The sequence below is a fragment of the Coregonus lavaretus genome, assembly GCF_964263955.1.
Source record: "Coregonus lavaretus genome assembly, chromosome: 20".
NCBI classification, from domain to species: Eukaryota; Metazoa; Chordata; class Actinopteri; order Salmoniformes; family Salmonidae; genus Coregonus; species Coregonus lavaretus.
The window spans coordinates 40669546-40692478 of NC_140007.1; the positions used below are offsets into that span (position 1 = coordinate 40669546).

A 22933-nucleotide genomic window follows, 5' to 3' on the forward strand; every position below is an offset into this window, starting at 1 on the left:
CATTTCATCTTCAATGCCCTTGCTGATGGAAGGAGGTTTTCACTCAAAATCTCACGATACATGGCCCCATTCATTCTTTCCTTTACACGGATCAGTCGTCCTGGTCCCTTTGCAGAAAAACAGCCCCAAAGCATGATGTTTCCACCCCCATGCTTCACAGTAGGTATGGTGTTCTTTGGATGCAACTCAGCATTCTTTGTCCTCCAAACACGACGAGTTGAGTTTTTACCAAAAAGTTATATTTTGGTTTCATCTGACCATATGACATTCTCCCAATCCTCTTCTGGATCATCCAAATGCACTCTAGCAAACTTCAGACGGGCCTGGACATGTACTGGCTTAAGCAGGGGGGCACGTCTGGCACTGCAGGATTTGAGTCCCTGGCGGCGTAGTGTGTTACTGATGGTAGGCTTTGTTACTTTGGTCCCAGCTCTCTGCAGGTCATTCACTAGGTCCCCCCGTGTGGTTCTGGGATTTTTGCTCACCGTTCTTGTGATCATTTTGACCCCACGGGGTGAGATCTTGTGTGGAGCCCCAGATCGAGGGAGATTATCAGTGGTCTTGTATGTCTTCCATTTCCTAATAATTGCTCCCACAGTTGATTTCTTCAAACCAAGCTGCTTAACCTATTGCAGATTCAGTCTTCCCAGCCTGGTGCAGGTCTACAATTTTGTTTCTGGTGTCCTTTGACAGCTCTTTGGTCTTGGCCATAGTGGAGTTTGGAGTGTGACTGTTTGAGGTTGTGGACAGGTGTCTTTTATACTGATAACAAGTTCAAACAGGTGCCATTAATACAGGTAACGAGTGGAGGACAGAGGAGCCCCTTAAAGAAGAAGTTACAGGTCTGTGAGAGCCAGAAATCTTGCTTGTTTGTAGGTGACCAAATGCTTATTTTCCACCATAATTTGCAAATAAATTCATTAAAAATCCTACAATGTGATTTTCTGGATTTCTTTTTCTCCATTTGTCTGTCATAGTTGACGTGTACCTATGATGAAAATTACATGCCTCTCTCATCTTTTTAAGTGGGAGAACTTGCAAAATTGGTGGCTGACTAAATACTTTTTTCCCCCACTGTATATCACAGGTGTCAAACTCATTCCACAGAGGGCCGAGTGTCTGCGGGTTTTCGCTCCTCCCTTGTCCTTGATTGATTAATTAAGGTCACTAATTAGTAAGGAACTCCCCACACCTGGTTGTCTATGTCTTAATTGAAAGGAAAAAACTAAAACCCACAGACACTAGGCCCTCCATGGAATGAGTTTGACACCCTTGCCCGATATTGTAGTTACAGTGGCTCGCGAAAGTATTCACCCACCTTGGCATTTTTCCTATTTTGTTGCCTTATAACCTGAAATTAAAATGGATTTTTTGGGGGTTTGTATCATTTGATTTACACAACATGCCTACCACTTCGACGATGCAAAACATTTTTACTTGTGAAACAAACAAGAAACAAGACAAAAAAAACTGAAAACTTGAGCGTGCATAACTATTCACCCCCCCAAAGTCAGTACTTTGTAGAGCCACCTTTTGCAGCAATTACAGCTGCAAGTCTCTTGGGGTATGTCTCTATAAGCTTGGCACATCTAGCCACTGGGATATTTGCCTATTCTTCAAGGCAAAACTGCTCCAGCTCCTTCAAGTTGGATGGGTTCCGCTGGTGTACAGCAATCTTTAAGTCATACCACAGATTCTCAATTGGATTGAGGTCTGGGCTTTGACTAGGCCATTCCAAGACATTTAAATGTTTCCCGTTAAACCACTCAAGTGTTGCTTTAGCAGTATGCTTAGGGTCATTGTCCTGCTGGAAGGTGAACCTCCGTCCCAGTCTCAAATCTCTGGAAGACTGAAACAGGTTTCCCTCAAGAATTTCCCTGTATTTAGTCATCCATCATTCCTTCAATTCTGACCAGTTTCCCAGTCCCTGCCGATGAAAAACATCCCCACAGCATGATGCTGCCACCACCATGCTTCACTGTGGGGATGGTGTTCTCGGGGTGATGAGAGGTGGGTTTGCGCCAGACATAGCGTTTTCATTGATGGCCAAAAAGCTCAATTTTAGTCTCATCTGACCAGAATTCCTTCTTCCATATGTTTGGGGAGTCTCCCACATGCCTTTTGGCGAACACCAAACGTGTTTGCTTATTTTTGTCTTTAAGCAATGGCTTTTTTCTGGCCACTCTTCCGTAAAGCCCAGCTCTGTGGAGTGTACGGCTTAAAGCTTCATAGCAAAGGGGGTGAATACATATGCACGCACCACTTTTCCATTATTTATTTTTTGAATTTTTTTAAACAAGTCATTTTTTGAATTTCACTTCACCAATTTGGACTATTTTGTGTATGTTCATTACATGAAATCCAAGTAAAAATCCATTTAAATTCCAGGTTTTAATGCAACAAAATAGGAAAAAAACGCCAAGGGGGATGAATACTTTTGCAAGACACTGTAAGTACAGTGCTTTTTGTGATAGAAGTCGATAGTAAGTACACTACTGCTAAATGTCACCATACACACCCTCGCTCCCTCCCTGTTAGAAAGCACACTGTGCATTCTATTACCTGTCATACACTACAGCCTCCCTGTAGGAAACACACTGTGCATTCTATTACCTGTCATACACTACAGCCTCCCTGTAGGAAACACACTGTGCATTCTATTACCTGTCATACACTACAGCCTCCCTGTAGGAAACACACTGTGCATTCTATTACCTGTCATACACTACAGCCTCCCTGTAGGAAACACACTGTGCATTCTATTACCTGTCATACACTACAGCCTCCCTGTAGGAAACACACTGTGCATTCTATTACCTGTCATACACTACAGCCTCCCTGTAGGAAACACACTGTGCATTCTATTACCTGTCATACACTACAGCCTCCCTGTAGGAAACACACTGTGCATTCTATTACCTGTCATACACTACAGCCTCCCTGTAGGAAACACACTGTGCATTCTATTACCTGTCATACACTACAGCCTCCCTGTAGGAAACACACTGTGCATTCTATTACCTGTCATACACTACAGCCTCCCTGTAGGAAACACACTGTGCATTCTATTACCTGTCATACACTACAGCCTCCCTGTAGGAAACACACTGTGCATTCTATTACCTGTCATACACTACAGCCTCCCTCCCTGGACTCAAGAGTCACACTACCTTAGTCATTTAACAATCCATAGAGACTTACAGTAGCAAGTGCGTACAACTTCATACTGGTCCCCCATGGGAATTGAACCCACAACCCTAGCATTATAAGCGCCATGCTCTACCAACTGAGCCAGACTGGACTTTAAGTTCTCAGGTGTTCTCAGAAGTGTAGTGTACACTCTGTATCAATGGGAAGTGTAGTGTACACTGTATCAATGGGAAGTGTAGTGTACACTGTATCAATGGGAAGTGTAGTGTACACTGTATCAATGGGAAGTGTAGTGTACACTCTGTATCAATGTGTAGTGTAGTGTACACTGTATCAATGGGAAGTGTAGTGTACACTCTGTATCAATGTGTAGTGTAGTGTACTCTGTATCAATGGGAAGTGTAGTGTACACTCTGTATCAATGTGTAGTGTAGTGTACACTCTGTATCAATGTGTAGTGTAGTGTACACTGTATCAATGGGAAGTGTAGTGTACACTCTGTATCAATGTGTAGTGTAGTGTACACTCTGTATCAATGGGAAGTGTAGTGTACACTCTGTATCAATGTGTAGTGTAGTGTACACTGTATCAATGTGTAGTGTAGTGTACACTGTATCAATGGGAAGTGTAGTGTATACTCTGTATCAATGTGTAGTGTAGTGTACACTCTGTATCAATGGGAAGTGTAGTGTACACTCTGTATCAATGTGTAGTGTAGTGTACACTGTATCAATGTGTAGTGTAGTGTACACTGTATCAATGGGAAGTGTAGTGTACACTCTGTATCATTGTGTAGTGTAGTGTACACTCTGTATCAATGGGAAGTGTAGTGTACACTCTGTATCAATGTGTAGTGTAGTGTACACTGTATCAATGGGAAGTGTAGTGTACACTGTATCAATGGGAAGTGTCGTGTACACTCTGTATCAGTGTGAAGTGTAGTGTACACTCTGTATCAATGTGTAGTGTAGTGTACACTCTGTATCAATGTGTAGTGTAGTGTACACTGTATCAATGGGAAGTGTAGTGTACACTCTGTATCAATGTGTAGTGTAGTGTACACTCTGTATCAATGGGAAGTGTAGTGTACACTGTATCAATGTGTAGTGTAGTGTACACTGTATCAATGTGTAGTGTAGTGTACACTGTATCAATGGGAAGTGTAGTGTACACTCTGTATCAATGTGTAGTGTAGTGTACACTCTGTATCAATGGGAAGTGTAGTGTACACTCTGTATCAATGTGTAGTGTAGTGTACACTGTATCAATGGGAAGTGTAGTGTACACTGTATCAATGGGAAGTGTAGTGTACACTCTGTATCAATGTGAAGTGTAGTGTACACTGTATCAATGGGAAGTGTAGTGTACACTCTGTATCAGTGTGAAGTGTAGTGTACACTGTATCAATGTGAAGTGTAGTGTACACTCTATCAATGTGAGTGTAGTGTACACTCTGTATCAATGTGTAGTGAAGTGTACACTGTATCAATGGGAAGTGTAGTGTACACTCTGTATCAATGTGAAGTGTAGTGTACACTCTATATCAATGTGAAGTGTAGTGTACACTCTGTATCAATGTGAAGTGTAGTGTACACTCTGTATCAATGTGTAGTGTAGTGTACACTCTGTATCAATGTGAAGTGTAGTGTACACTCTGTATCAGTGTGAAGTGTAGTGTACAATGTATCAATGTGTAGTGTAGTGTACACTGTATCAATGTGAAATGTAGTATACACTGTATCAATGTGAGTGGTAGTGTATACTGTATCAATGTGAAGTGTAGTGTACACTATGTATCAATGTGCAGTGTAGTGTGTCAACCTCTCTACCTCTCTAGCTCTCCTCCTCTCCTCTCCTCCTCTCTACCTCTCTACATCCTCTCCTACTCTCCTCCTCTCCTCCTCTCCTCCTCTACATCCTCTCCTCTTCTCTCCCTCTCTACCTCTCCTCCTCTCTCCCTCTCTACCTCTCCTCCTCTCTCCCTCTCTACCTCCCATCCTCTTTACCTCTCTACCTCTCCTCCTCTCTCCTCCTCTCTCCCTCTCTACCTCCCCTCCTCTCCACCTCTCATTCTCTCCTCCTCTCCTCCTCTCTCCCTCTCTACCTCTCCTCCTCTCCTCCTCTCCTCCTCTCCTCCTCTCCTCCTCTCCACCTCTCTACCTCTTCTCCGCTCTACCTCTCCTCCTCTCCTCCTCTCTACCTCTCTCCCTCTCTCCCTCTCTCCCTCCCCTCCTCTCCTCATCTTTACCTGGCCTCCTCTCCTCCTCTCTCCCTCTCCTTCTCTCCTCCTCTCCTCCGCTCTTCCTCTCAACCTCTACCTCTCCTCCTCTCCTCCTCTACTCCTCTACTCCTCCCCTCCTCTCCTCCTCTCCTCCCCTCTACCTCTCCTCCTCTCCTCCTCTCCTCCTCTTTACCTCCCCTCCTCTCCTCCTCTCATCCTCTCTACCTCTACCTCTACTCCTCCCCTCCTCTCCTCCTCTCCTCCCCTCTTCCTCTCCTCCTCTCCTCCTCTCCTCCTCTCCTCCTCTCCTCCTCTCTACCTCTCCTCCTCTCCTCCTCACCTCCTCTCTCCCTCCCCTCCTCTCCTCATCTTTACCTGGCCTCCTCTCCTCCTCTCTCCCTCTCCTTCTCTCCTCTCCTCCGCTCTTCCTCTCAACCTCTACCTCTCCTCCTCTCCTCCTCTACTCGTCTATTCCTCCCCTCCTCTCCTCCTCTCCTCCTCTCCTCCTCTCCACCTCTCCTCCTCTCCTCCTCTCCTCCTCTTTACCTCCCCTCCTCTCCTCCTCTCATCCTCTCTACCTCTACCTCTACTCCTCCCCTCCTCTCCTCCTCTCCTCCCCTCTTCCTCTCCTCCTCTCCTCCTCTCCTCCCCTCTACCTCTCCTCCTCTCCTCCTCTCCTCCTCTTTACCTCCCCTCCTCTCCTCCTCTCTTCCTCTCTTCATCTCTCCCTCTCCTCCTTTCTACCTCTCCACAACAGCATTGTCTAGCAGGCAGCATGGGGCTGCTACGTCTCTCTGCGTCTTAAGAGCCCCTTTCTCCTGTCTCTTTATCTCCTCTGAAAGGGGCTTTATTGGCCTGAGAGTTACAAGACAAAAGAGACAAATCTAACAGAATGACCAATTTACAAAGTATAACTTCATAATGGCTTGGAATATAAATCATTTTCTTGCACTCTGGAGTACGTTGTGGAGTGGTAGGATTTATCTGGTGTTTGTGGGAGTGTGGTAATGAGAATTTAAACTGGACAAACTTTGCAATTAGAGCCACTAACGTATTTGTGAAATTCACAGTTTCTTGTTTTTTCTTCTAGTTTATTTGTCTTCTAGATGTTGAAAGGATACCAGTCATGATGTTATCAGAAGACAGAAACGTTGCCAGTTCACTAATAAATGTCTGATCTTATTTATCATTATATGAAACTTTTTTTTTTTTTTTTGCAATGGCCATCCCTAGCTGATTTAATAGAACATCTTATTTATAATCTTATTTTATGAGGAGGTAATTCAATTGGTAGATCCTGATGGAACTCATGGAACTGAAGTTCCATCAGGCAGTCCATACATACTGACCGACCAATCAACACTCTCCTCTGCTCTCTTCAGAACATGTAGATCCAAGAATGTCACAAACTACTGGTGGAATATTTAGAATGCCTTTGAATGCCTCTAGACTCCGGAACACTGCTTTCCTTTACTGGACTCATTCAACACACCAAATATTGGGCTTTGTCTGAAATAGTCTCGGCTGGCTCTGCCTGTACAAACACAGTACAGGTTTTCTTGTACTGAAGCTATAGCTTGAGGTTGTTTCATTAGAATAACTGCTCTGTTGTGTGAAGGGTTGGGAACAGGTTGCTAGTGTGTCTCTTTGTGGACAGTGAGATCGTAGGAGAGCACATACAGCTTATACTATCTCAGACCACTGACACAGAGAGAGAGGTGTCTCTCTCTCTCTCCCTACCTCTCCCCCTCTCTCTCTCTCTCCTTACCTCTCCCTCTCTCTCTCTCTCTCTCTCCTTACCTCCCCCTCTCTCTCTCTCTCTCTTTACCTCTCTCTCCCTACCTCTCCCTCTCTCTCTCTCTCTCCTTACCTCTCCCTCTCTCTCTCTCTCCCTACCTCTCTCTCTCTCCCTCTCTCTCCCTTTCACTCTCCCTCTCCCTCTCTCTCTCTTCCTACCTCTCTCTCTCTCTCCCTCTCTCTCCATTTCCCTCTCCCTCTCTCTCTCTCTCTCTCTCTCTCTCTCTCTCTCTCTCTCTCTCTCTCTCTCTCTCTCTCTCTCTCTCTCTCTCTCTCTCTCTCTCTCTCTCTCTCTCTCTCTCTCTCTCTCTCTCTCTCTCTCTCCCTACCTCTCTCTCTCTCTCCCTCTCTCTCTCCCTCTCCCTCTCCCTCTCAATGGGGCTTTATTGGCATCGGAAACGTGTTTACATTGCCAAAGCAAGTGAAATAAACAAAAGTGAGAAGACAAAACAACATCAACAAAAAACGATTCGAAATTAACAGTAAACCTTGCACTCACAAAGGTTTGAAAAATATCGAAACATTTCTAGTGTTATATTATCAGCTATGTACAGTGTTTTAGTAATGTATAAATAGTCTCTCTCTCTCAGCATGCATTGTGACAATCCTGGTTCTATTATTTTATTAACCGTTTCTTCATGATTCTTCTGGGCACAAATCATGTGAAGAGGAGGGTTAATGTATGTGGTGTACATGTGAACAATCTCACCTACATGTCATAATTTTCTTTGTGGGGAAGATTAAACATTCCTACTTTCTTAGGTTACTTCTGACTGCTATCACTGGTATTTCAGCTAAGTCTCACTCACACACACACACACACACACACTGCTCAAATACACTCTTTCCTAATAGAGAGCGTTCATAGACCTTCTATTCACCTTATCTGTTCCCTCATGTCCCCTCTGTTTGTCCGTCCGGCCGTTGTTCATACCCCCTGGCTCCTGGCTCTCTATCTCTTGTCCAGGAGACCCCAAGCTGGGCCTGGCAGCTAGGGCCGGACTTGAATGAAACCTGAGAGAGAGTTCAGGGGCCATGGATACTCCTGGAGGGATTTGCTGCAAATAATCTGTAATCTGCACTTCAAACAGGCTCCTAAATTAGTTCCAGACCGGTATCCCAGGAGTGCTCTAACTCTTGTTGCTGGTGGAGGGATACCTTTTCTTTTCAACACACCGACTATCAGTTTTTCCTCTCTCGTTTTCTCGTTTTGTTGTTCTCTCGTTCTCTCTCTCTCGCTCGCTCTCCTTCTCTCTTGTTTTCTTGTTTTCTCTCCTCTCTGTAAATGACTTGACTCATGAGAGCCGGGCTGGCTTGACTCATGAGAGCCGGGCTGACTTGACTCATGAGAGCCGGGCTGGCTTGACTCATGAGAGCCGGGCTGGCTTGACTCATGAAAGCCGGGCTGGCTTGACTCATGAGAGCCGGGCTGGCTTGACTCATGAGAGCCGGGCTGACTTGACTCATGAGAGCCGGGCTGACTTGACTCATGAGAGCCGGGCTGGCTTGACTCATGAGAGCCGGGCTGACTTGACTCATGAGAGCTGGGCTGGCTTGACTCATGAGAGCCGGCTGGCTTGAGTCATGGAGCTGTTTAAATGGAATAAGGACAGGCCGGGGCATGGGGCAGACAGGGGCAGGGGTGCATTTTACAAGGCCCCCCCATAGGACTAGGTAAGAGCATGGCTCCCACATATATCTGCCAAGCATCCCTGTTTCTCATTGTGCCCTAGGTTGGTCACTCTATAAAGCGAGTACGTCAAACTGGTCGACACAGTGCCATATTAAAAAAGGAAAGCACTTGTTTGTTCTGTGTGTGCACAGGTTTTTCCTGGATTTTCAGGGCATGTGTTTTCTTCTATAGTGAGAGGACCAGGTTGGAGAGGAGGGGTATGAGGGGTACAGTGGTGGTAGCATGGAGAGAGAGATGGTGAGGGGTACACTGAGTGGTTTGTTTGGAGCATGGTTCTAGGGGTACAGTGGAGGGTTTGTATGGAGCATGGTTCTAGGGGTACAGTGGAGGGTTTGTATGGAGCATGGTTCTAGGGATATAGTGGTAGAGTGGGTAGTTTGTATGGAGCATGGTTCTAGGGATAGAGTGGTAGAGTGAGTAGTTTGTATGGAGCATGGTTCTAGGGATAGAGTGGTAGAGTGGGTAGTTTGTATGGAGCATGGTTCTAGAGGTGCAGTGGAAGCCCCTTGTATAAACTCAGCGCCTGCTGAAGTGTGCTGAAGTGTCTGTGTGAATGAGAGCTGAGATCGTTAGTGAGGGGTGTGAATGAGCTCTAATTAGCCCCCAGCGCTGTGTGCGTGTGTGTGTGTGTGTGTGTGTGTGTGTGTGTGTGTGTGTGTGTGTGTGTGTGTGTGTGTGTGTGAGTGTGTTTATGTCCAGAGATGGGGTAGGGGGTTAGGGTCCCTAGGTCCAGCTCAGCACGGCCAGGCTTCCCTCTCCCTGGGTTCATCATCTCATTAAGGACATCGCCATTACCACAAAGGGTCCAATTAAGACACACACTCAGAGTTCACAAGGGTCCTGAGGCAGCAGAATTCAGCCAGAACAATGAGACTCACCGGCTTTCACAGTTCACACTATGGTGGCTAATCAGTCAATTACCACACTTCAGAAATAACACACCTACCTTCATCACTATGCAGTTAGCTGACCATTTGTAATGCAAAAACATAGGTATCGTAAAACACATCACAACATCATTGAGTTGCTCCAATATCTGTGTAGTAACATTGTAATTACACTGGTAACAACATTGTTTTCATATTTTTTGTTGTTACACAACAATAATGTATTGTGAGTTTTTTGCTATTTTGTGTTGTGTGCTAACCCGAAACAACACATCCCAGAGCTGGTGTCCTTTTTTTTTTTTTTTTTTTTTTAACCTTTATTTAACTAGGCAAGTCAGTTAAGAACAAATTCTTATTTACAATGATGGCCTACACCGGCCAAACCCAGACGACGCTGGGTGGTCAGAGCAAAGGACAGGGAGAGAGAGAGAAAGAAAGAGAGAGATAGATTATAAAGAGGGGGAGAGAGAGAGAGAAAGAAAGAGAAGACATAGATTATAAAGAGGGGGAGAGATGAGATGGGAAGGAAAAGATGGAGCAGAGCTGTAGAGGAGAGGGAGAGATAGAGGAGTAGATTGGAGGGGGAAGATATGAAGAAGAATGAGGGAGGAGGAGAATGAGGAGGGAGACAGATGGAGGGGGTGATTTGTCTTCACACAGCTATATTAGTGGGCACACACACACATAAATTATATATAGGGACCCTGTTTTTCTCTCAATCCTTCCCCCTTAATTTCAATTCAATTCAATTTCAATTTAAGGGCTTTATTGGCATGGGAAACGTGTGTTAACATTGCCAAAGCAAGTGAAGTAGATAGTAAACAAAAGTGAAATAAACAATAAATATTAACAGTATACATTACACTCAGTAGTTCCAAAAGAATAAAGACATTTCAAATGTCATATTATGTCTATCTACAGTGTTGTAACAATGTGCAAATAGTTAAAGTACAAATTGGAAAATTACTGAACATAAATATGGGTTGTATTTACAATGGTGTTTGTTCTTCACTTGTTGCCCTTTTCTTGTGGCAACAGGTTATAAATCTTGCTGCTGTGATGGCACACTGTGGTATTTCACCCAGTAGATAAGGGAGTTTATCAAAATTGTTATTTTTTTCTAATTCTATATGGATCTGTGTAATCTGAGGGAAATATGTGTCTCTAATATCGTCATACATTTGGCAGGAGGTTAGGAAGTGCAGCTCAGTTTCCACCTCATTTTGTGGGCAGTGTGCACAGCCTGTCTTCTCTTGAGAACCAGGTCTGCCGACGGCGGCCTTTCTCAATAGCAAGGCCATGCTCACTGAGTCTGTACTTAGTCAAAGCTTTCCTTAAGTTTGGGTCAGTCACAGTGGTCAGGTATTCTGCCACTGTGTACTCTCTGTTTAGGGCCAAATAGCATTCTAGTTTGCTCTGTTTTTTTGTTAATTCTTTCCAACGTGTCAAGTAATTCTCTTTTTGTTTTCTCATGATTTGGTTGGGTCTAATTGTGTTGTTGTCCTGGGGTTCTGTGGGGTCTGTTTGTGTTTGTGAACAGAGCCCCAGGACCAGCTTGCTTAGGGGACTCTTCTCCAAGTTTATCTCTCTGTAGGTGATGGCTTTGTTATGGAAGGTTTGGGAATCGCTTCCTTTTAAGTGGTTATAGAATTTAACGGCTCTTTTCTGGATTTTGATCATTAGCGGGTATCAGCCAAATTCTGCTCTGCATACATTATTTTGTGTTTTTTGTAGTACACAGAGGATATTTTTGCAGAATTCTGCATGCAGAGTCTCAATTTGGTGTTTGTCCCATTTTGTGAATTCTTGGTTGTTGAGCGGACCCCAGACATCACAACCATAAAGGGCAATGGGTTCTATAACTGATTCAAGTATTTTTAGCCAGATCCTAATTGGTATGTCGAATTATATGTTCCTTTTGATAGCATAGAAGGCCCTTCTTGCCTTGTCTCTCAGATCGTTCACAGCTTTGTGGAAATGACCTGTGGCGCTGATGTTTAGGCCGAGGTATGTATAGTTTTTTGTGTGTCCTTGGGCAACGGTGTCTAGATGGAATTTGTATTTGTGGTCCTGGCAACTGGACCTTTTTTGGAACACCATTATTTTTGTCTTACTGATATACAGTGGGGAACAAAAGTATTTAGTCAGCCACCAATTGTGCAAGTTCTCCCACTTAAAAAGATGAGAGAGGCCTGTAATTTTCATCATAGGTACACGTCAACTATGAGAGACAAATTGAGAAAAAAAATTCAAAAAAATCACATTGTAGGATTTTTAATGAATTTATTTGCAAATTATGGTGGAAAATAAGTATTTGGTCACCTACAAACAAGCAAGATTTCTGGCTCTCACAGACCTGTAACTTCTTCTTTAAGAGGCTCCTCTGTCCTCCACTCGTTACCTGTATTAATGGCACCTGTTTGAACTTGTTATCAGTATAAAAGACACCTGTCCACAACCTCAAACAGTCACACTCCAAACTCCACTATGGCCAAGACCAAAGAGCTGTCAAAGGACACCAGAAACAAAATTGTAGACCTGCACCAGGCTGGGAAGACTGAATCTGCAATAGGTAAGCAGCTTGGTTTGAAGAAATCAACTGTGGGAGCAATTATTAGGAAATGGAAGACATACAAGACCACTGATAATCTCCCTCGATCTGGGGCTCCACGCAAGATCTCACCCCATGGGGTCAAAATGAACACAAGAACGGTGAGCAAAAATCCCAGAACCACACGGGGGGACCTAGTGAATGACCTGTAGAGAGCTAGGACCAAAGTAACAAAGCCTACCATCAGTAACACACTACGCCGCCAGGGACTCAAATCCTGCAGTGCCAGACGTGTCCCCCTGCTTAAGCCAGTACATGTCCAGGCCCGTCTGAAGTTTGCTAGAGTGCATTTGGATGATCCAGAAGAGGATTGGGAGAATGTCATATGGTCAGATGAAAGCAAAATAGAACTTTTTGGTAAAAACTCAACTCGTCGTGTTTGGAGGACAAAGAATGCTGAGTTGCATCCAAAGAACACCATACCTACTGTGAAGCATGGGGGTGGAAACATCATGCTTTGGGGCTGTTTTTCTGCAAAGGGACCAGGACGACTGATCCGTGTAAAGGAAAGAATGAATGGGGCCATGTATCGTGAGATTTTGAGTGAAAACCTCCTTCCATCAGCAAGGGCATTGAAGATGAAACGTGGCTGGGTCTTTCAGCATGACAATGATCCCAAACACACCGCCCGGGCAATGAAGGAGTGGCTTCGTAAGAAGCATTTCAAGGTCCTGGAGTGGCCTAGCCAGTCTCCAGATCTCAACCCCATAGAAAATCTTTGGAGGGAGTTGAAAGTCCGTGTTGCCCAGCGACAGCCCCAAAACATCACTGCTCTAGAGGAGATCTGCATGGAGGAATGGGCCAAAATACCAGCAACAGTGTGTGAAAGCTTTGTGAAGACTTACAGAAAATGTTTGACCTGTGTCATTGCCAACAAAGGGTATATAACAAAGTATTGAGAAACTTTTGTTATTGACCAAATACTTATTTTTCACCATAATTTGCAAATAAATTCATAAAAAATCCTACAATGTGATTTTCTGGATTTTTTTTTTTTTTCATTTTGTCTGTCATGCTTCATTACTTCACACTTGCACTGTGTGTTTTAGTTCAAGACTGAGAAGTGATCTATCAACCATGTTCGTGTGATGGAGGCTTAGAGCGGTAAGGAGAGTAATCATGGTCAAACAACTAATAGGTTGCTAGGTAAACACGAATGCATTGTATTCAGTTAATCAGTTGTGAAAACATACGCAAGCAAATTGTTTGGAATCAATTCCACTCCTGGTGTACTGAGGAATTGAGGAGAATAAGTTAGTTGGTACATCAAAGAAAGATACTGTCCATTTAATAAACAGCTATTCAACCCACATCTGAGTTTGTAGGGAGAGAGGCTTCATGCACTCTGCAAACATTTGATTAGGAGCAGCAACAGGGTTAGCTAGTTGACAGGGTTAGGTGGAGGACGTAGCTAGTTGACAGGGTTTGGTGGGTTAGGTGGGGGTGGAAGGGGTGGAGGACGTAGCTAGTTGACAGTGTTAGGTGGAGGACGTAGCTAGTTGACAGGGTTAGGTGGAGGCCGTAGCTAGTTGACAGGGTTAGGTGGAGGACGTAGCTAGTTGACAGTGTTATGTGGAGGACGTAGCTAGTTGACAGGGTTAGGTGGAGGACGTAGCTAGTTGACAGGGTTAGGTGGAGGATGTAGCTAGTTGACAGGGTTAGGTGGAGGACGTAGCTAGTTGACAGGGTTAGGTGGAGGACGTAGCTAGTTGACAGGGTTAGGTGGAGGATGTAGCTAGTTGACAGGGTTAGGTGGAGGTGGAGGACGTAGCTAGTTGACAGAGTTAGGTGGAGGTGGAGGACGTAGCTAGTTGACAGGGTTAGGTGGAGGTGGATGACGTAGCTAGTTGACAGGGTTAGGTGGAGGTGGAGGACGTAGCTAGTTGACAGGGTTAGGTGGAGGTGGAGGACATAGCTAGTTGACAGGGTTTGGTGGGTTAGGTGGTGGAGGTGGAGGAAGTAGCTAGTTTACAGGGTTAGGTGGGTTAGGTGGTGGAGGTGGAGGACGTAGCTAGTTGACAGGGATAGATGGGTTAGGTGGTGGAGGTGGAGGATGTAGCTAGTTGACAGGGTTTGGTGGGTTAGGTGGTGGAGGTGGAGGACGTAGCTAGTTGACAGGGTTAGGTGGGTTAGGTGGTAGAGGTGGAGGACGTAGCTAGTTTACAGGGTTTGGTGGGTTAGGTGGAGGAGGTGGAGAACGTAGCTAGTTGACAGGGTTAGGAGGAGGAGGTGGAGGATGTAGCTAGTTGACATGGTTAGGAGGAGGAGGTGGAGGATGTAGCTAGTTGACAGGGTTTGGTGGGTTAGGTGGGGGTGGAGGAGGTGCAGGACGTAGCTAGTTTACAGGGTTTGGTGGGTTAGGTGGGGGTGGAAGGGGTGGAGTATGTAGCTAGTTTTCAGGGTTTGGTGGGTTAGGTGGGGTGGTGGAGGACGTAGCTAGTTTACAGGGTTTGGTGGGTTAGGTGGGGTGGAGGAGGTGCAGGACGTAGCTAGTTTACAGGGTTTGGTGGGTTAGGTGGAGGAGGTGGAGGACGTAGCTAATTTACAGGGTTTGGTGGGTTAGGTGGGGTGGAAGGGGTGGAGTATGTAGCTAGTTTTCAGGGTTGGGTGGGTTAGGTGGGGTGGTGGAGGACGTAGCTAGTTTACAGGGTTTGGTGGGTTAGGTGGGGTGGAGGAGGTGCAGGACGTAGCTAGTTTACAGGGTTTGGTGGGTTAGGTGGAGGAGGTGGAGGACGTAGCTAGTTTACAGGGTTTGGTGGGTTAGGTGGAGGAGGTGGAGGACGTAGCTAATTTACAGGGTTTGGTGGGTTAGGTGGAGGAGGTGGAGGACGTAGCTAGTTTACAGGGTTTGGTGGGTTAGGTGGAGGAGGTGGAGGACGTAGCTAATTTACAGGGTTTGGTGGGTTAGGTGGAGGAGGTGGAGAACGTAGCTAGTTTACAAGGTTTGGTGGGTTAGGAAGGGGTGGTGGAGGACGTAGCTAGTTTACAGGGTTTGGTGGGTTAGGTGGGGTGGAGGAGGTGCAGGACGTAGCTAGTTTACAGGGTTTGGTGGGTTAGGTGGAGGAGGTGGAGGAGGTGGAGGACGTAGCTAGTTTACAGGGTTTGGTGGGTTAGGTGGTGGAGGTGGAGGAGGTGGAGGACGTAGCTAGTTTACAGGGTTTGGTGGGTTAGGTGGAGGAGGTGGAGGACGTAGCTAGTTTACAGGGTTTGGTGGAGGAGGTGGAGAACGTAGCTAGTTGACAGGGTTAGGTGGGTTAGGTGGGGGTGGAGGAGGACGTAGATAGTTTACAAGGTTTGGTGGGTTAGGTGGAGGAGGTGGAGGACGTAGCTAGTTTACAGGGTTTGGTGGGTTAGGTGGAGGAGGTGGAGGACGTAGCTAATTTACAGGGTTTGGTGGGTTAGGTGGAGGAGGTGGAGAACGTAGCTAGTTTACAAGGTTTGGTGGGTTAGGAAGGGGTGGTGGAGGACGTAGCTAGTTTACAGGGTTTGGTGGGTTAGGTGGGGTGGAGGAGGTGCAGGACGTAGCTAGTTTACAGGGTTTGGTGGGTTAGGTGGAGGAGGTGGAGGAGGTGGAGGACGTAGCTAGTTTACAGGGTTTGGTGGGTTAGGTGGTGGAGGTGGAGGACGTAGCTAGTTTACAGGGTTTGGTGGGTTAGGTGGAGGAGGTGGAGGACGTAGCTAGTTTACAGGGTTTGGTGGAGGAGGTGGAGAACGTAGCTAGTTGACAGGGTTAGGTGGGTTAGGTGGGGGTGGAGGAGGACGTAGATAGTTTACAAGGTTTGGTGGGTTAGGTGGAGGAGGTGGAGGACGTAGCTAATTTACAGGGTTTGGTGGGTTAGGTGGAGGAGGTGGAGGACGTAGCTAGTTTACAGGGTTTGGTGGGTTAGGTGGAGGAGGTGGAGGACGTAGCTAGTTTACAGGGTTTGGTGGGTTAGGTGGAGGAGGTGGAGGACGTAGCTAATTTACAGGGTTTGGTGGGTTAGGTGGAGGAGGTGGAGAACGTAGCTTGTTTACAAGGTTTGGTGGGTTAGGAAGGGGTGGTGGAGGACGTAGCTAGTTTACAGGGTTTGGTGGGTTAGGTGGAGGAGGTGGAGGACGTAGCTAGTTTACAGGGTTTGGTGGGTTAGGTGGAGGAGGTGGAGGACGTAGCTAATTTACAGGGTTTGGTGGGTTAGGTGGAGGAGGTGGAGAACGTAGCTTGTTTACAAGGTTTGGTGGGTTAGGTGGAGGAGGTGGAGGACGTAGCTAGTTTACAGGGTTTGGTGGGTTAGATGGGGGTGGTGGAGGACGTAGCTAGTTTACAGGGTTTGGTGGGTTAGGTGGAGGAGGTGGAGAACGTAGCTAGTTTACAGGGTTTGGTGGGTTAGGTGGAGGAGGTGGAGAACGTAGCTAGTTTACAGGGTTTGGTGGGTTAGGTGGGGGTGGAGGAGGTGGTGGACATAGCTAGTTTACAGGGTTTGGTGGGTTAGGTGGAGGAGGTGGAGAACGTAGCTAGTTGACAGGGTTTGGTGGGTTAGGTGGGGGTGGAGGAGGTGGTGGAGGACGTAGCTAGTTTACAGGGTTTGGTGGGTTAGGTGGAGGAGGTGGAGAACGTAGCTAGTTGACAGGGTTTGGTGGGTTAGGTGGGGGTGGAGGAGGTGGTGGAGGACGTAGCTAGTTTACAGGGTTTGGTGGGTTAGGTGGGGGTGGAGGAGGTGGTGGACATAGCTAGTTTACAGGGTTTGGTGTGTCTCTCTCTTCCTGAATACAGGCTGACTGGATTGATCCAGAGAGAGCTCTTGTTGTTTACAAGCTGCTTTTTCTCCTCTCCTATCCATCCTCTCCTCTCCCCTCCTTTCTACTCCATCCCCTCCCTTCCTCTGCGGCCAGGGGAGATGATAGGCGGAGGTGGAGAGGAGGGAGAAGAGGAGAGGGGGAAGAGCCCCAGGGGAGCAATGAAACAGCACCGGGCCCCTCCAGCACTAGGTTCCCTGCCAAGCTCAAGTTTCAATCTCTGCCTCAGAGAAAACCACAACACATTGACTGAGAGTTCAGCTCCAGTCCATCATCACAACTCTAAAGCTCCCAGTTTTACTCAGTCAACCCAATAGGAAAATGAGGAATACCAGACCGGTGAATGACCCTGTGATTAGTGAATGTGGCAAAATGTTTTGCAACTGCAAATGTTTTGCAACAAAGTTCAGGTAGTCGAGGAGGCTCCTCTCCCCTACAAAGGATGCAGCAGCACACACACACACACACACACACACACACACACACACACACACACACACACACACACACACACACACACACACACACACACACACACACACACACACACACACACACACACACACACAGGTCCTTCAATAAATCCCTGGCAGGAACAAAGGCTGTCAGAAGGCTAGCTGCTGCTGTATAGATTAATACGATTTCCATAATTAGACCTCTGACAATGGGATCCTCTAGGCTTTGTCTCAGAGCCAACAGGATAGTCCGAGTAGTGGACGGCACACACACACACAGAGGGGCCAGAGAGGATGTCTGGTGAACGAGCAGCTCTCACAATGACTGAAGAGACTCAGAGACAGTAGGACTAAAACGGTCAGTAGGGAACATCTGTCCCTTCCCTCTCTAAAGGGGCTGAGTGAGGACACACACACACACACACACACCTACACATAAACACACTCACACAAACACAAACAAACATAGGCAAACATGCAAATACCCAGAAGTTCCTTTTCAGCCATCCTGCACAGGGTGCACTGCCATGTGAAGATGTAGTAGAGATATTGAGGAAGGGCTTTATTTTTGCAAATAAATGCAACTTACACTGAGTGTACAAAAAATTAAGAACACCTTCCTACTATTGAGTTACCCCCTCCCCTTTTGCCATCAGAACAGCCTCAATTCGTTGGGGCATGGACTCTACAAGGTGTCGAAAGCGTTCCACAGGGATGCTGACTCCAATGCTTCCCACAGTTGTGTCAAGTTGGCTGGATGTCCTTTGGATGGTGGGCCATTGTTGATACACACGGGAAACTGTTGAGCCTGAAAAACCCAGCAGCGTTGCATTTCTTGACACACTCAAATCAGTGCACCTGGCACCTACTACCATACCCCTTTCAAAGGCACTTAAATATTTTGTCTTTCCCATTAACCTCTGACTGGGACACAGTTCATGTCTCAATTGTCCCAAGGCTTCCTTCATTCATTGGATTCCTATCTCCTTTCTATAATATCTCTGGCAACTGCACCATGCAATGCACCCTGGACTAAAGAGGCAGACAAATAGGAAACATTTTCTAGACATTTCTCGAGGTAGGAATATCGCAACAATATGATCAATGGCCCATTCGAGACAAGACATCCTCCTGAGTTATGACATCGGCCAGTATTGAAATCTGACATGTACAGTGGCTTGCGAAAGTATTCACCCCCCTTGGCATTTTTCCTATTTTGTTGCCTTACAACCTGGAATTAAAATTGATTTGTTGGGGGGTTGTATCATTTGATTTACACAACATGCCTACCACTTTGAAGATGCAAAATATTTTTTATTGTGAAACAAACAAGAAATAAGACAAAAAAAACTGAAAACTTGAACGTGCATAACTATTCACCCCCCCCCCCAAAGTCAATACTTTGTAGAGCCACAGCAATTACAGCTACTGGGATTTTTGCCCATTCTTCAAGGCAAAACTTCTCCAGCTCCTTCAAGTTGGATGGGTTCCACTGGTGTACAGCAATCTTTAAGTCATTCCACAGATTGGATTGAGGTCTGGGCTTTGACTAGGCCATTCCAAGACATTTAAATGTTTCCCCTTAAACCACTTGAGTGTTGCTTTAGCAGTATGCTTAGGGTCATTGTCCTGCTGGAAGGTGAACCTCCGTCCCAGTCTCAAATCTCTGGAAGACTGAAACAAATTTCCCTCAAGAATTTCCCTGTATTTAGCACCATCCATCATTCCTTCAATCCTGACCAGTTTCCCAGTCCCTGCCGATGAAAAACATCCCCACAGCATGATGCTGCCACCACCATGCTTCACTGTGGGGATGGTGTTCTCGGGGTGATGAGAGGTGTTGGGTTTGCGCCAGACATAGCATTTTCCTTGATGGCCAAAAAGCTCAATTTTAGTCTCATCTGACCAGATTACCTTCTTCCATGTGTTTGGGGAGTCTCCCACATGCCTTTTGGCGAACACCAAACGTGTTTGCTTATTTTTGTCTTTAAGCAATGGCTTTTTTCTGGCCACTCTTCGGTAAAGCCCAGCTCTGTGGAGTGTATGGCTTAAAGTGGTCCTATGGACAGATACTCCAATCTCCGCTGTGGAGCTTTGGAGCTCCTTCAGGGTTATCTTTGGTCTCTTTGTTGCCTCTCTGACTAATGCCCTCCTTGTCTTGTCCGTGAGTTTTGGTGGGCAGCCCTCTCTTGGCAGGTTTGTTGTGGTGCCATATTCTTTCCATTTTTTAATAATGGATTTAATGGTGCTCCGTGGGATGTTCAAAGTTTCTGATTTTTTTTTATAACCCAACCCTGATCTGTACTTCTGCACAACTTTGTCCTTGACCTGTTTGGAGAGCTCCTTGGTCTTGCTTGGTGGTGCCCCTTGCTTAGTGGTGTTGCAGACTTTGGGGCCTTTCAGAACAGGTGTATATATACTGAGATCATGTGACAGATCATGTGACACTTAGATTGCACACAGGTGGACTTTATTTAACTAATTATGTGACTTCTGAAGGTAATTGGTTGCACTAGATCTTATTTAGGGGCTTCATAGAAAAGGGGGTGAATACATATGCACGCATCACTTTTCCGTTATTTATTTTTTAGAATTTTTTGAAACAAGTTATTTTTTTCATTTCACTTCACCAATTTGGACTATTTTGTGTATGTCCATTACATGAAATCCAAATAAAAATCAATTTAATTTACAGGTTGTAATGCAACAAAATAGGAAAAACGCCAAGGGGGATGAATACTTTTGCAAGGCACTGTATGATAGACGTTTTCCCGATCTAAAAGTAATATTCCTATTAACGTCCAGTGTAGTGAGACCGACTTTATCACGGTGCTACATCATACCGGGCGGATTTCTGCCTGCTTGAATGCCAATAACTAAGATACACATGAAAACATGAAATGACACAGGGAATCGATAGAACGTCACTCAGAGATGCACAAAAACAATATAACATTCAAAATGAGAGAACCTTTCCTTTAACTGCAGTGGGATAAATCAGGGTCACACAGAGTGATTCTTGGTAGTCTTAAACAAACTACTTTCAAATTAAAGTATACACCTCACACACATGGTTATAGGCTTAAAAAACCAATACACCTGTACCATGTCAGATATAGAGTTGAAATGTATTCAATTATCAGTTTGCATCCCAATATTACACTTTATATACATCACAGAAGACTGAAATATAACAAAATGGTTTGACATAGAAACACCAGATTTCCAGCGTTAAAAACAAAATGATGTTTATTCATTATGAAATTATGAAAAATATTAATAATATTCCACCCACTAGGTCATTTGACTGCCGGAAAGGATTACATACTCTCCCATTCACACAGTAAAGCAGATATTTTCATTCAGTAAGCATCCAAAACAACTGAGACTGAGAGAATCTCTCAGTTTCATAATACGGTAGTTGTTACTGCCTATAACCTTTCTAAATGTGGGTTTTTACCAATAATCCTGTGTGATTATGAAATACTACGTAACTAAAGCCCACTAGTCCATCCACATTGTGCTGATTTCCTCCTGTTAATTTTAGCATCCTCCCTCCATGTGCCTACCTTGGGTCCACAGCAGATTAATCTGGGACTAGCAGACATGTAGATTAAAACCTGTTCCGATTATTGTGGAGGGAATAGAGATGCTGCTGCTCTACAGAACTAAATCTAAGTACAAGACCAGACAGAGAGAGCAACTAGAGGACAACACCCTCCCTCCCTCCATCCACTGCAGGTTTGATGAGTTCCCCTGGGCTCCCATCCATCTCTGTCACAAACTGGCTCCATTATTGGGCCTTATGCTGCTCACAAACTGCCTACTGCTGCCTGGTCTAGTCCTTCTGCCTTATCTAGTCCTGCTGCCTGGTCTAGTCCTGCTGCCTGGTCTAGGGCTTCTGCCTGGTCTAGTCCTTCTGCCTGGTCTTTCTGCCTGGTCTAGGGCTTCTGCCTGGTCTATTCCTGTTGCCTGGTCTAGTCCTGCTGCCTGGTCTAGTCCTGCTGGCTGGTTTAGTCCTGCTGCCTGGCCTAGTCCTGCTGCCTGATTGGGTTCGATCCCCGGGACCACCCATACGTAAAAATGTATGCACACATTAAGTCACTTTGGATAAAAGCGTCTGCTAAATGGCATATTATAGTAATGCTGCCTGGTCTAGTCCTGCTGCAGATGGGAACGGCCTGCAGTTCTCTCTTTCTCTTTCTCTCTCTCTTACTCTCTGTAGCGGGTGATTTTGGACGGAGTCAGGCGCAGGAGGGTAAATCACAGAATAAATGGTTTATTCGGCAATACAGAGGTACGCAGCAATACGTCCAACACTCCAGTGTGGTAAAACGGCACACAGGGGAAAACAAGGCACACGGGTGAATATCCCGGCGATACACAATACAATATAGCTCCACCAAGCTATAGTGACCTCCACAATAAACAATCACACACAAAGACATGGGAGGCAGAGGGAATACTTATACAGGTACTGATGAGGGGATATGAACCAGGTGTGTGTAATAAACAAGACAAAACAAATGGAATGACATTATTATTATTATTATTATTATTATTATGAGGAGCGGCAGTGGCTAGAAGGCCGGTGACGATGAACGCCGAAGCATGTCCGAACAAGGAGAGGAGGCAGCTTCGGAGGGTCGTGACACTCTCTCTCTTTCTCTCTCTCTCTTTCTCTCTCTCTCTCTCTTTCGCTCTCTCGTTCTCTCTCTTACTCTCTTTCTCTTTCTTTCTCTCTCTCACTTCCTGTCGTCACTTCCTGTTGAACGCGAGATGAGGGAGAGCTCGGTTTGTTGTTTTGGAAAGTTTTGAAAGTCGTTTGAAAAACTAATTTGGTTACTAGCTAGCTACGTTTTGAGTTTGGATCCTGCGACTCAGGTGGCATCAGTTGCTGGGACCGCTACTACCTGTCCAGTGATCCTGCCGACCAAGCCTAGCTGATAGCTAGCTGCCTATCAAGCTAGCAGGGTTTCCTTGAGGGCTTCAACGTAGCCTGCGACGCGGTTAGCCATTGTAGCTGGGACCGAGGATTGTCTCGGGCTTGTGGCTGTCTACATTTGCATTTACATTTACGTCATTTAGCAAATTGGTGCATTCACCTTATAGCCAGTGGGATAACCACTTTACAATATGTTTTTTTTTTCTTTTTTTGGGGTGGGGTAAGGGGGGGTAGAAGGATTACTTTATCCTATCCCAGGTATTCCTTAAAGAGGTGGGGTTTCAAGTGTCTCCGGAAGGTGGTGAGTGACTCCGCTGTCCTGGCGTCGTGAGGGAGCTTGTTCCACCATTGGGGTGCCAGAGCAGCGAACAGTTTTGACTGGGCTGAGCGGGAACTGTGCT

General features: G+C 45.7%; 1 protein-coding gene across 1 annotated transcript in view; it reads left to right on the forward strand.

The window, feature by feature from the left end:
• The window catches only part of LOC311148167 (fidgetin-like protein 2), a gene marked incomplete at both ends in the record, with an annotated part of 61435 nt that overhangs the window by 23883 nt on the left and 14619 nt on the right, over positions 1–22933 (forward strand). The window lies entirely within an intron of this gene.